Source organism: Lolium perenne, chromosome 3 (assembly GCF_019359855.2).
Source record: "Lolium perenne isolate Kyuss_39 chromosome 3, Kyuss_2.0, whole genome shotgun sequence".
NCBI classification, from domain to species: Eukaryota; Viridiplantae; Streptophyta; class Magnoliopsida; order Poales; family Poaceae; genus Lolium; species Lolium perenne.
The window spans coordinates 121178859-121193529 of record NC_067246.2 but is presented as its reverse complement, the minus strand read 5'-3'; the positions used below and the strand labels follow the sequence as shown (position 1 = coordinate 121193529).

Genomic DNA, 14671 nt, shown 5'->3' with positions numbered 1-14671 from the left:
TAAAGATTTTGATTGTAATGCTTTATGTGATCTTGGTGCAAGTATTTCTGTTATGCCTAAGAAAATTTATAATATGCTTGACTTGCCACCGCTGAAAAATTGTTATTTGGATGTTAATCTTGCTGATCATTCTACAAAGAAACCTTTGGGTAAAGTTGATAATGTTCGCATTACCGTTAACAATAACCTTGTTCCCGTTGATTTTGTTGTCTTGGATATTGAATGCAATGCATCTTGTCCCATTATATTGGGAAGACCTTTTCTTCGAACTGTTGGTGCTATCATTGATATGAGGGAAGGTAATATAAAATATCAATTTCCTCTCAAGAAAGGTATGGAACACTTCCCTAGGAAGAGAATGAAGGTACCTTTTGACTCTATTATGAGAACAAATTATGATGTTGACACTTCATCTTTCGATAATACTTGATACACACTTTCTGCGCCTAGCTGAAAGGCGTTAAAGAAAAGCGCTTATGGGAGACAACCCATGTTTTTACCTACAGTACTTTGTTTTTATTTTGTGTCTTGGAAGTTGTTTACTACTGTAGCAACCTCTCCTTATCTTAGTTTTGTGTTTTGTTGTGCCAAGTTAAGCCGTTGATAGAAAAGTAAGTACTAGATTTGGATTACTGCACAGTTCCAGATTTCTTTGCTGTCACGAATCTGGGTCCACCTCCCTGTAGGTAACTCAGAAAATTAAGCCAATTTACGTGTGTGATCCTCAGATATGTACGCAACTTTCATTCAATTTGAGCATTTTCATCTGAGCAAGTCTGGTGCCATTTTAAAATTCGTCAATACGAACTGTTCTGTTTTGACAGATTCTGCCTTTTATTTCGCATTGCCTCTTTCGCTATGTTGGATGAATTTCTTTGATCCACTAATGTCCAGTAGCATTATGCAATGTCCAGAAGTGTTAATAATGATTGTGTCACCTCTGAATATGTCAATTTATATTGTGCACTAACCCTCTAATGAGTTGTTTCGAGTTTGGTGTGGAGGAAGTTTTCAAGGATCAAGAGAGGAGTATGATGCAACATGATCAAGGAGAGTGAAAGCTCTAAGCTTGGGGATGCACCCGGTGGTTCACCCCTGCATATATCAAGAAGACTCAAGCGTCTAAGCTTGGGGATGCCCAAGGCATCCCCTTCTTCATCGACAACATTATCAGGTTCCTCCCCTGAAACTATATTTTTATTCCATCACATCTTATGTGCTTTTTCTTGGAGCGTCGGTTTGTTTTTGTTTTTGTTTTGTTTGAATAAAATGGATCCTAGCATTCACTTTATGGGAGAGAGACACGCTCCGCTGTAGCATATGGACAAGTATGTCCTTGGTTTCTACTCATAGTATTCATGGCGAAGTTTCTCCTTCGTTAAATTGTTATATGGTTGGAATTGGAAAATGATACATGTAGTAATTGCTATAAATGTTTTGGGTAATGTGATACTTGGCAATTGTTGTGCTCATGATTAAGCTCTTGCATCATATGCTTTGCACCCATTAATGAAGAAATACATAGAGCATGCTAAAATTTGGTTTGCATATTTGGTTTCTCTAAGGTCTAGATAATTTCTAGTATTGAGTTTGAACAACAAGGAAGACGGTGTAGAGTCTTATAATGTTTTCAATATGTCTTTTATGTGAGTTTTGCTGCACCGGTTCATCCTTGTGTTTGTTTCAAATAAGCCTTGCTAGCCTAAACCTTGTATCGAGAGGGAATACTTCTCATGCATCCAAAATACTTGAGCCAACCACTATGCCATTTGTGTCCACCATACCTACCTATGCTACATGGTATTTTCCGCCATTCCAAAGTAAATTGCTTGAGTGCTACCTTTAAAATTCCATCATTCACCTATGCAATATATAGCTCATGGGACAAATAGCTTAAAAACTATTGTGGTATTGAATATGTCATTATGCACTTGATCTCTTATTAAGTTGCTTGTTGTGCGATAACCATGTTTACTGGGGACGCCATCAACTATTCAATTGTTGAATTTCATGTGAGTTACTATGCATGTTCATCTTGTCTGAAGTAAGGGCGATCTACACTGAGTTGAATGGTTTGAGCATGCATATTGTGAGAGAAGAACATCGGGCCGCTAACCGAAGCCATGTTCCATGGTGGAAGTTTCAGTTTTGGACAACAATCCTCAAATCTCTAATGAGAAAAGAATTAATTGTTGTTGAATGCTTAGAGCATTAAAAGAGGAGTCCATTATCTGTTGTCTATGTTGTCCCGGTATGGATGTCTAAGTTGAGAATAATCAATAGCGAGAAATCCAATGCGAGCTTTCTCCTTAGACCTTTGTACAGGCGGCATAGAGGTACCCCTTTGTGATACTTGGTTAAAGCATATGTATTGCGGTGATAATCCAGGTAGTCCAAGCTAATTAGGACAAGGTGCGGGCACTATTAGTACACTATGCATGAGGCTTGCAACTTATAAGATATAATTTACATGATGCATATGCTTTATTACTACCGTTGACAAAATTGTTTCATGTTTTCAAAATCAAAGCTCTAGCACAAATATAGCAATCGATGCTTTTCCTCTATGAGGACCATTCTTTTACTTTCAATGTTGAGTCAGTTCACCTATTTCTCTCCACCTCAAGAAGCAAACACTTGTGTGAACTATGCATTGATTCCTGCATACTTGCTTATTGCACTTATTATATTACTCTATGTTGACAATATCCATGAGATATACATGTTACAAGTTGAAAGCAACCACTGAAACTTAATCTTCTTTTGTGTTGCTTCAATATCTCTACTTTGAATTATTGCTTTATGAGTTAACTCTTATGCAAGACTTATTGATGCTTGTCTTGAAGTGCTATTCATGAAAAGTCTTTGCTATATGATTCACTTGTTTACTCATGTCATACACATTGTTTTGATCGCTGCATTCACTACATATGCTTTACAAATAGTATGATCAAGATTATGATGGCATGTCACTCCAGAAATTATCTCTGTGTTATCGTTTTACCTGCTGGGACGAGCAGAACTAAGCTTGGGGATGCTGATACGTCTCCGACGTATCGATAATTTCTTATGTTCCATGCCACATTATTGATGTTATCTACATGTTTTATGCACACTTTATGTCATATTCGTGCATTTTCTGGAACTAACCTATTAACAAGATGCCGAAGTGCCAGTTGCTGTTTTCTGCTGTTTTTGGTTTCAGAAATCCTAGTAAGGAAATATTCTCGGAATTGGACGAAATCAAAGCCCAGGGGCCTATTTTTCCACGGAGCTTCCAGAAGACCGAAGAACACACGAAGTGGGGCCACGAGGTGGCGACACCACAAGGCGGCGCGGCCCAGGGGGGGCCCGCGCCGCCCTATGGTGTGGCGCCCTCGTCTGGCCCCCGCCTCTGCCCTTCCGCCTACAAATAGCCTCCGTGGCGAAACCCCCGATCTGAGAACCACGATACGGAAAACCTTCCGAGACGCCGCCGCCGCCGATCCCATCTCGGTGATCCAGGAGATCGCCTCCGGCACCCTGCCGGAGAGGGGAATCATCTCCCGGAGGACTCTACGCCGCCATGGTCGCCTCCGGTGTGATGTGTGAGTAGTCTACCCCTGGACTATGGGTCCATAGCAGTAGCTAGATGGTTGTCTTCTCCCCATTGTGCTATCATTGTCGGATCTTGTGATCTGCCTAACATGATCAAGATCATCTATCTGTAATTCTATATGTTGCGTTTGTTGGGATCCGATGAATAGAGAATACTTGTTATGTTGATTATCAAAGTTATGCTTATGTGTTGTTTATGATCTTGCATGCTCTCCGTTACTAGTAGATGCTCTGGCCAAGTAGATGCTTGTAACTCCAAGAGGGAGTACTTATGCTCGATAGTGGGTTCATGCCTGCATTGACACACAGGACGATGTGACAGAAAGTTCTAAGGTTGTGTTGTGCTGTTGCCACTAGGGATAAAACATTAGTGCTATGTTCAAGGATGTAGTCACTAGTTACATTACGCACCATACTTAATGCAATTGTCTGTTGCTTTGCAACTTAATACTGGAGGGGGTTCGGATGATAACCTGAAGGTGGACTTTTTAGGCATAGATGCAGTTGGATGGCGGTCTATGTACTTTGTCGTAATGCCCAATTAAATCTCACTATACTCATCATGATATGTATGTGCATGGTCATGCTCTCTTTATTTGTCAATTGTCCAACTGTAATTTGTTCACCCAACATGCTGTTCGTCTTATGGGAGAGACACCTCTAGTGAACTGTGGACCCCGGTCCAATTCTCTTTACTGAAATACAATCTACTGCAATACTTGTTCTACTGTTTTCTGCAAACAATCATCTTCCACACAATACGGTTAATCCTTTGTTACAGCAAGCCAGTGAGATTGACAACCTCACTGTTTCGTTGGGGCAAAGTACTTTGGTTGTGTTGTGCAGGTTCCACGTTGGCGCCGGAATCCCTGGTGTTGCGCCGCACTACATCCCGCCGCCATCAACCTTCAACGTGCTTCTTGGCTCCTCCTGGTTCGATAAACCTTGGTTTCTTTCTGAGGGAAAACTTGCTGCTGTGCGCATCATACCTTCCTCTTGGGGTTGCCCAACGAACGTGTGAAATACACGCCATCAGTGGACACAGGGGCCGGCGTTGTCGGGGTGCTTGAGGAGCGTTGCTCAGAGAGACCGTTCTTCCGGAGGGGATTTTGCCGGAGGGTCGTTGGTCTTCTTCGCCGGATGTCGATCACGCTTCGAGGGTGAGAATCCGTTCGCTTCTCTTGTACCTAGGTTTTTTTGTGGGTCTAGATCACCAAGTCTGTCGCGATACCTAGGCGTCTCTTCCCGACAGTAAGGGTTACGCGGATAAATATGCATTAGTGGTCTCGCATATTATGAACTGTAACTCTTATGGCATTTATCGGGACAGCCGGCGGATGCGTAGTTGGGTACGTTCTCCCTACTCTACCCCGATCCGAGACAGGATTTAGGTAGCGCCTCTCCGTTGTTCTCCGGATGCACACCCCTCTCGGCTTTTTGCCGAGACGTGTATCGGGAGAGCAGCGGGAGGTGCTGCCGAAATTCTGTCTCAGATCGGTGTAGAGCTGGGAGAACGTACTCAATCTACGGATCCGGCGGCTTCTAGGAGCCCACCTAGTAGAGTTTCAGGTTGATGGACGCGTAAAAAAATAAAGATATGATGCATTTATTTACTATTTGATATATAAATGCTATGTTTGTCTGTTTTGGTGCTGATTAGAGGATGGAAATCGTGGCTGGATGTACGATGGCAGAATCAGTAGGTGGAACTATACTGATGAATGGGGAGAAAAGGCTGAGCAATTTGTGGATAGGGCGTTTGCCATCCCTAGCAGACCTATAAAAGTTTGGTGCCCTTGTAGTAAGTGCGCTAACCAAAAGGCACATGACAAGGAAATTATGAGTATGCACCTGATGAAGTTTGGGTTCACACCGTCGTACAAGATTTGGACTTACCATGGAGGAAAGGAAAAGAAACGTGCTAGGAAGGAGGTGCGGCAGATTCAATCTATGGGGGAATATGACACTGGTTTTGATAGGTGCTTAGAAAATTTGGCTAATGGTAATGTGCCTGAAAGCCCTCATGTAGAGGTGGAGACACCTCAGGATGCGGAGGCAAGTGAGGACCCGGAGGAAAACACAAAGGAGTATTATGAGGCTCTGTTTGCTTCGCAGAAACCCCTACATGAAAATACAGAGGTTACCCAACTAGATGCCATCGCTCGCCTTATGGCCTTGAAGTGCCATAGGAACTTGTGCAGAGATGGGTTCGATGAAATTCTGGTCGTCGTAGGCAACATTCTGCCGAAAGGGCACCTCTTGCCGCAAAACTTCTACTATTCGACCAAATTGCTAGGGAGTTAGACACTAAAGTGATTGAGAAGCTGGATAAAGAGGCACCCGTGTTGCTTTGCGATCTAGAGAGGATCTTTCCTCCAGGGTTCTTTAATCCGATGCAACATATGATCTTGTACCTCACAGACGAATGCTTAAAGGGGGAGGGCGAATTGGGGCCATTGGCAGTTTCCGCCCGAGAGAGAAACACAGAAGCTTTGTCAAATGACAGGCAATAAATGCAAGATCGAAGCATCCATAGCCGAGGCAGTCCTTAACCTGGAGGTGGAAAACTTCACCACGAAGCACTATAATCCCAACATTCCCACAAATCACAACCCGGTCCTCCGTTACAATGCCGCCAACAATGAACAAGTACCCAAGCTTAGCATCTTTGTGGGGCTTGGTGGCAAGTGAAGTGGCTCGAAGCCGTACAGAACGGACCTACAGGAGCGGACCTTGATCCACTCGTATGTCTTGAACACCATGGTGGAAGTGAAGCCGTACATCAAGTAAGTGTGAACCATTTAGTTATTCGCAAACATTCACGGCCTTGATCCACTCGTATGTTCGTGGCTAACTCTTCCTCTTTTCATCGGTATAGGCAATTCAAGGCTATACATTGGAAGAATACCCACAGGGAGCCTACCCCAGAAGAATCCAAGCAAATTTTCGATAAGGGTGGCAGTTTCGGTCACTTTAGCTAGTTCTGTAATTTGGTACTATTCTATCCAAATTAGCTAGCACTTCCGACATTTATTGGTCATTTCTCGTTCTAAACTTCTTGTGCTAAACTTGTAGGCAAGAACTGACAAAAAGATGAAGTCAGAGCTAAGAAAAATTGCTAGGGGCTTTGACCATTCCGTCGAAGCGTTCAACTCCTATGACGTGAACGGGTATTGCTTCTAGACCCATAAATACACAACAAGCCGGCCAAACGCGAAGACAATAAATAGCGGGGTGGTATGTCAAGGTGATGATGGGCTCCATTACTATGGAAGAGTCGGGAGTATTTACGAGCTGAATTACGGGTTTCACAAATGGCTAAATCCCATCGTCTTCAAATGTCATTGGTTTGACCCACGTCGGGTGAGACGAGATCCTGAAATTGGGTTGGTCAAAGTTGAAAGGAACTCTGTTTATAAGGGAGAGGATTGTGGGGACCCCGGACTAACTGTCCGAAATTCCCTGTTATGTATACAGTTCACGATCCCATGATCAGTGCGCCGTGAACACATAACCGAACTGATATCAAATTACACCATCCATTACAAAGCGGAAGAAGAAAATTACAACATGGTCACATGACCGATACTTACATAATAGCCTCGAAGGGCCTAACTAAACATCAGAGTAGCAACATCACTTCAGCAGCGCAGTACCCAAGTCATCTGCCATAACCCTACAGGCAACTGACTGGGAAGACGTTCCTAGCTCGCATAGACGTCGCCAACTCCTTCTTCATCCATCGTGTTCTTCCAAATCTGGCCAAGTAAATAGCCAGGGACAAAGCCGTGAGTACATTTGGAATTGTACTCGCAAACCATCAAGAAAGGTACTTTGCAAGAGTGCAAGATAACAAGTGCTAATCTACGATGACAAGAGGGAAGAGCTAATTTCACTAGTGGAAATAGCAGGGGGAAGAGAATCAGTTTCTCTTGTGGATATAGCATGTGGAAGAGACATAGCATGCCGCCATCTCAATTGATGGGGACGCTAGGAAGTTCTATGACATAGCTATACTTTTATTGGAGATGAGGTAGCATAAGTCCATCTCAGTTGATGGAAATGCTAGAGGATTCCTATGACATACCTATATCTTTATTGAAGAAGATACTTCAAAAGATACTTATGACATCTCTATATCTTTGTTAAAGAAGAGTTCCTCTTCAAGAAACATTTAGGAAAGAGTTCCCCACTTAGCCTTCATTTTTCCACGACCATCTCCATATGGTCAACACACACCCTTTTTCCGTACCCTTCCGGTACACATAAACACAACACTTCCTTTGCAAATCATTTGTTCAAAAACAAAACGCAAGCCCCGGTTAAGTATGGCCATTTCAACTTGTCCATGACCGCGGACGCGGCTATTCGAATAGATTTAACTCTGCAGAGTGTGCGCACTTTCCCCATAAGAACTGATAAATCCGCCGGGATCATCCCCGGATCGTCATACAAAAGTATGCGAGACTCGGATAACCAGTCATAGTCTTTCGCCCGTCTCCTTTGGCACAAGTCCTTCCCTGTGGGCTTACCCCTTCCCGGCACCCCGGCAGCATACCTCCTTTTGAGCGTATCTCCGGCGCCACATCGGAAGACCCTCAGTAATCGTCCGGCTATCAGTTAAGACAGTGTATTGCCTCCTCCAGAGTGCAACCCGGCGTCGGAGGTCCTCGTGACCCTCCCTAGAAAGTTGTGAAGGGTGCTCATGCCAATTTCAACAGACTACGGACTAAGCCTGTGCCCACTTTGGATAATGTGGTTGCGCGAATGAAAGTTGGGACGGCGAACACTTATACGCAGTGCTCCTTTTCAGAAACCATTTCCTTTTTCCCACAACACCTCGGTTGTCAACCAACCTCCATACACCACTTTCCCAAACATCTTTATCAAGATCCTTTGCTTTTATAAACCATACACTTGGGTTAACTCACCCAAGGTTTTCATAAACATTTACAACAAGGTAAACCTTGAGGGGTTCCCAACCTATAGTTTCATGAGAAGGAACTAATACAACACCATGGCCGAGATGGAGGTCATCATGCCATGAGAGCATATGTGAGTGGCATAAAGAGGATCCTACTTGCTTAAGGTAAGCATGTAAGATGATAACATGGGGTGGATCAAACTTTCAGATTTGTGGTGCTACTATATACAACTTAGATAGTGGGTATCACTATCCAGCATACTCTCCAATGGGTACACGGCATACTCCTCTCAAGTTGAGAATACACCAAGATCATGACATTGATACCTCTATACTACAAAAGTGGTGGGTGAAGTGTAAGTCATTATCTTGAGATGGAACATGCTCAAGTCGAGCATACAAGATAACCAAGAGGAATAGCACGGCCATGATACCATGCATCCCATAACACAAGGACAATAGTGGAGTATCACCAATAGGGAGTACCCCACTTGCAATCACACATAGATGACATAAATAGAGAGAATAACACACATAGAAATTAGGGTGCTTTGGACATCAACAAATGACATCCAACTAGACACCGAATCAGAGATCAAAAGATGGCTTGCCTTGGCTTATTTGTCCCTGTACTTCTTCAACTCCATCAATAAAAGAATCCCAGCAACATAAATAAAATCCTTGTCTGATCCACTTCTTCATCTTCTCCGGAATCGTTCGCAATCTATCGCCGGAAAATATAAAAGGAACACAATCAATCACATTGCATCAATCATAACAAGCATGCAACAATCAGCAAACAATAGCTAACCACTCTTCTAAGGCTAACATACAAAAGACTTAAAGATACTACAAAGCAACTAGAAGAAAACCCATTTTATTTACCTAGTAAAGGTATGAGAGTATCACAACTTAGCAATTGCCTCTCTCGGTATCACCATGGCACAAGCTAAGTACCCCCTGGTAGATAACATCATAAAGAGGACAAGAGCATTAGTTTGACATCACATACATTCACAAAACATTTTCAAACATTTTTGGAAAAGTGGAAAACAGTTTTCCTAGTTTAATTTGCTCACTTAACACCATACAAAAATAGGAAGCAAACCATATACCACATCATTTGAAAACTTAAGCAAAACAAAAGAGCTAATGTTAGGTTGCAGAGGTTTTGTTTTGCAAGCATAAAACAAGGGTTGCCCATCTCTACTAAAAAGAGTTGGTCAAGGGTTTTAAATGAACCGAAAAGTTTTGCTTCAACAAAGCATGTCACACATATACATTACTAACAGCAACAAATATGTATGAACAGAGACTAATAATATATTTCCTAGATAGCCAGTACTAATACAAGACTAACCCAATTGGAATCACCCAAAAATATTAAACCTACAATTTTAGGAATTTCTTTGAATCTGACTGTACAGAAAACAAGATCTGTAAGCCATAAATCGTAGAAAAATCCTAAAAATATGAGGCCACTTGCATTTGAAAGGTAAATAAACAGAGATGCATACCCAATTGGATTTGGGTTCAAATTGTTTCTGAAACTCTCACAAATGGATCGACAATTTTACTGCATGTTTGTACCATTTGCTTTCTCACTGGAGTTACATAACAGATAAATGTTTGAAACTTGTTGGAGATGATTAAGAAAACATTCAGTAATCCCACAGAAGTGGAATCACTCAATTAGGCTCAAAAATGGATTTTTGATGAATTAAAATCTAACAGCCATGTCTGCAGAACACATAGAACAAGTTTAATTCACCACAAATCGTACATAAATCAGAAAAATATGAGGTCTTCTGCATCTGAAAGGTATTAAGTAGGTGGTTCTTACCCAGTTGGTTTCATTCAAAAATTCGTCTCCAAGCTCCTGGTTTAATTCGACAAACTCAGATCTGACCATATTTTGATCTGTGAACCATTTCAATTTCAGGAGGTCATTTTAAGTGAAACCAATGCCAAAATGAAGGTACTGGAGAGGGATTTCACCCACAGTTGAGTTTGCTCAAAAAGGTTTTGTAAAACGGAAGAAATCTAACAAACAGTGATTCTGCATGTTTGCAGAACTTTATTTACCATGCAAAATCCGTAACGAATTTGAGGATGAGACCAACGCCAAGTTGTAGATATTTTCAATACCTATCGGTAGAACTTTGAATCACTCGCTTTGGATCTGCACACAAGATTTGGCGGATTTTACAAATTCGTACCAGAATCTGAAACAGCAAGATACAGAAATTACTGCAAGGTTTTGGACGAACTTTGCTCAAGAGTTTCAGATCTGAGGATTGCTCAACCTTCTCCATGCTTAGACCAACATGCACCTGCATCAAGATCCAATCTTGTGAGAGGGAAGAAGGGAAAAGGAGCTGGATTCATCAAAGGTTAGGGGAGAAGAGAGTGAGAGAGATGCTCTCATGGTGAGGATGAGCTTGAGGAAGGAGGGGAGCTTCATCTTGGTGGATTTCCATGGCCATGGCCGGCCATGGAGCTAGGAGGAGCAGCAGCTCGTGGTGGAGGGCAGGGGAAGAGTGTGAGGGAGTGGAGAGAAGATAAATGAGGGCCAAAGGTGGAGGGGTGGCCGGCTAGGGGGTTTTTATAGAGGGAGAGGGGTGGCTGCCTCCTTTTTTGATTGGCCAAGGGAGGTGGCTGCCCATTTATTGATTGGGTTAGGTGGGAGGCAATGCTTGTGGAGGAAGAAAGTAAGAAGGACAATGGCTGGCCAAAATTCTTGCCATGGCCGGCTCCTTCATGTGCCACTCAAAAATGAACAAAGAGAGAGATGCACAACATCCATGTGAATAGATCAAGGCATGATGTTGAGGAGGTAATGTCAATGAGTGATTTTGATGATGATAAGATTAGGAGTAAATACATAAAGATAGAAAGGAGTATGAGGGTGGCATGTGCCATGTGCCATGAGAATAATCTCCACCACTTTGGTTGAGACCAACTTATGATGAAGCTAATTCCCAGGGTAAAGTGGATGAATAAAAGTTTTCATTAGAATCTTAAAATTGAAAAGATTGAGATTGACCACATGCAACAATGCATGAGCATGCCAGGATAGATGGGATGGTGATGGTGGCTTAGTCAATGATAGAGCAAGATTAAGAGAGATGGTGAGTGGAGTATTCATATACTCACAAGGATGAATATATTGACACAATTCATGAGGTCAAGGTGATGATGGAAAAGAATAGAGGATTGAGATGGATATGATGAAATTTAAGTTGCTATTCAAATAAGAGGTCAATTGGGAGTGATTTGAAAGTATCAAATGATCATCCATTTGATCAAAAATTGGAGGATGGAGGGGATACAATGTGGTGGATCAGAGATGTGCATAAGATGTGCAAGAGTTGCCATTTGAAAAAGAGTTTAATTGAAGGGTATGGGACACACCTCAATTGTCTAGAGACAATTGGGAATGAACTCAAGTGGAATTTTGAAGATGTTGAGAGAAAACTAGTTGAAACATAGGAGTTCAAAATATTCTACTTACTTTCTCAAGTAAAGTAGAGTTTTTCTCAAATTTAAAGTAAACAAGAAATGGTATAGGTACCATAAACAAGCCTTTTGTTAAAAACAAAACAAAATAGAGAGTAATGTTTTAGAAATCAGTACTTGGTAGAAATGGGATGAAAAACAAAACCCATTTTAGTTCCTTGTTTTCTTTGAAGAATTATTTTGAAAAGATTTAATAAAACTAGAAGTAGTTTTGTGATAAAACTAGAGAAGGAAAATCAATAGGACCTTTGAGAGAGAAAACTTATTTTAGGGAGAAGTGTTCTCAAGGGTAGATGGTGGATACAAAATGTACCCATCATTCCCACTCTTGGTTTTGTGAAGATTTAACTTGAATAAAAACAAGAGGTGAAAATAAAGAAAGTGATCTAGTGCAGAAACACTGGATAAGGTATGAGATCAAGTTGAATATAGGAGTTGCAAGGATAGATTGAGACATGCAGGACGTGGAGGTTGAAGAGGGTGTTGCACAGATGGAATCCATGCACTGAGATCACCAATAACAGTGGTGGGTGCTTAGAGGTCAATTGCCAAAGTCTGGAACTAATAAGCCTACCAAAACAGATTGTTGACTTGGCTTCAGAATCAACCATGATGAGTGGGTATAAGAGAGGGAGGTAGCTAGGGGTAGATGATCCCAAGTTTTGAATTCAAGGATGGTTTGAGCTAGAGTAACACAAAGGGGAATATCAAGATGGCATACCCATGTTGCCATCAGGAGAAGTGTTTAATGTAGTAAAAAGGACAACAGTTTTTCCTAAACCACACATGTGTTTTATTGGGTGAGTTGTTTGTCTGACCACTAGAGGTGTTGTTCTTTGAGATAGCTCACGACAAAACTCAACAAGCAAATCAAGACGATTAATCTACCAACAGATCAAAGCAATTCATCATAACAAACAGATCAAGGCAATTCAACTTAATTAGTCTATAGAAAAAGTTTTTGTTCCCCCTAATTTTTGCAATATGGACAACTAATCAAGGTTGCAAAAAGTTGGGGTGTTACAGATCTTCCACCCTTAAAATAATCTCGTCCCAAGATTACTGAGCGTAGAACTAGAGGGGTTGTAAAGTTTAACGAAAGTTAGACTCCATCCTTCTGTAAAGGCACCATTGTAGAGAAGGTCGTTGCTTCATCTCCTAGCAGACATGATGGATTCCTGCCGATGGCGAGCTTCATGAAGAGGTTGACTACTCTGTGCAGATGTTAGACCTGTAGCTTCTTAACGACCCTAGTGGAGCTCACGACTTCAGAAAATTTAGTGCACTCCAATGGTGCCTTAGCGGGGTTGAAACTTTTTAGAGTTATCTTAAATTTTAGTGGAAGACGAAGTCTTCCACCCTTAAAATTGTTCACCGGGGAGGGGGCATTAAAAACTGTAAGCTTCGGCCACGGGTCTTGTCGGGCGCTATTGGGAGAAGTCATTGATCTCTCGTCTTGAGTCGAACATCTTCTGAGGGCGTTGTGTAGTCCACGGCTTCGAGGGGAGCTAGTGCAATCCCACGTTTTCAACGTTGTTTTGGAAAGATTTAAAAAATTTGAGGGTTAGCTCCAACTTTTAGTGGAAGACGCCCTTAAGATTTTTCACCGGGCTTTCGGAAAAACTTAGAGCTTCTGCCTTGCGGTCCTATTTGGGGCTTCTGAAGAAGTCGTCGATCTTCCTTGTTCAGCTGAAGAGTCTTCGGGGGCGACGTGCAGACCACAACTTCAAGAGGCACTCACGGTGTTAACTAAACCATAGAGGAAGCACGGTGAGTTAGTAAGTTGAAGAAAGGCCTGGTTCGTATCCATATGAAGCAGCAACAGGGGTCATCGAAGACAATCTTCAGCTTGAGGGTCGGTACTGACTTCAGTAACAGCTAAGAAGTTAGCGGGTAAACTACGCCTAAAGTCTTGAGTCTTGGAGTATCTTCAGGAGCTTCACTTGATGAGGACCAGATGAACCATGTGATGTAGCTTGTCTTTGACGCTAATGTTCTCTCATCTAGTTAGACGGTGTGTTAGGGGGGGGGGGGTGGTTTTCAAAAAGATATCCTCGAGGTTAGCGCGATTGTACTCCAAGGTTAGACCAAGTTAGTAGGTCTTCTCGCAGAGGTGCAGTCACTCTTGAAGGTAGGGCTTCTTCTTTCCTGTCATAGTGGAGATGCTCCAGCTGATCTTGAAAGTAGTCGGCATAGATAGGGGTCTGAGTTAGTTTCCCTGACGGTTGAAAAACAACTTCTAACGGGTTTAGAGTTAGAGTCTTTCGTTAATCTACCCAACTAACTAGCAGTCATTGGCGAGGCAAACTTTAATCCTATCATAGCATGTGACACCCATACAATCATAACCAGAGATAAAATACCACTAACAGAGGCTACTGGTATTTTTCCTAGATGCACATTAACAAAACAAGATCAGCACAATTGGAATCATTCAAAAATATTTAATTTTCAATTTTTGAGACTCGAAATACTAACCAGAAACAGTGATCAAGTTTTATTTATTAAAAATCGCACAAAAATCCTAAAAATACAAGGTCAGTGCCATCTGAAAGATAATTTCATACTGGTTCTAGTGCAATTGGAATCACATCAATCGGAGCTACCAAACTATTTTTATTAGCAAAACAG

General features: G+C 41.9%; 1 long non-coding RNA gene across 1 annotated transcript; it reads right to left on the bottom strand.

Annotated features, from left to right (window-relative positions):
- Nucleotides 1-9132: 9132 nt before the first annotated feature.
- On the bottom strand, nt 9133-10659 carry LOC127338372 (uncharacterized). The gene is made up of 3 exons (XR_007874328.2): nt 10365-10659; nt 9407-9481; nt 9133-9245 (listed from the first exon to the last, which is right to left on the bottom strand). It is a non-coding gene; the product is annotated as an uncharacterized lncRNA (long non-coding RNA).
- Between the last annotated feature and the right edge of the window lie 4012 nt (nt 10660-14671).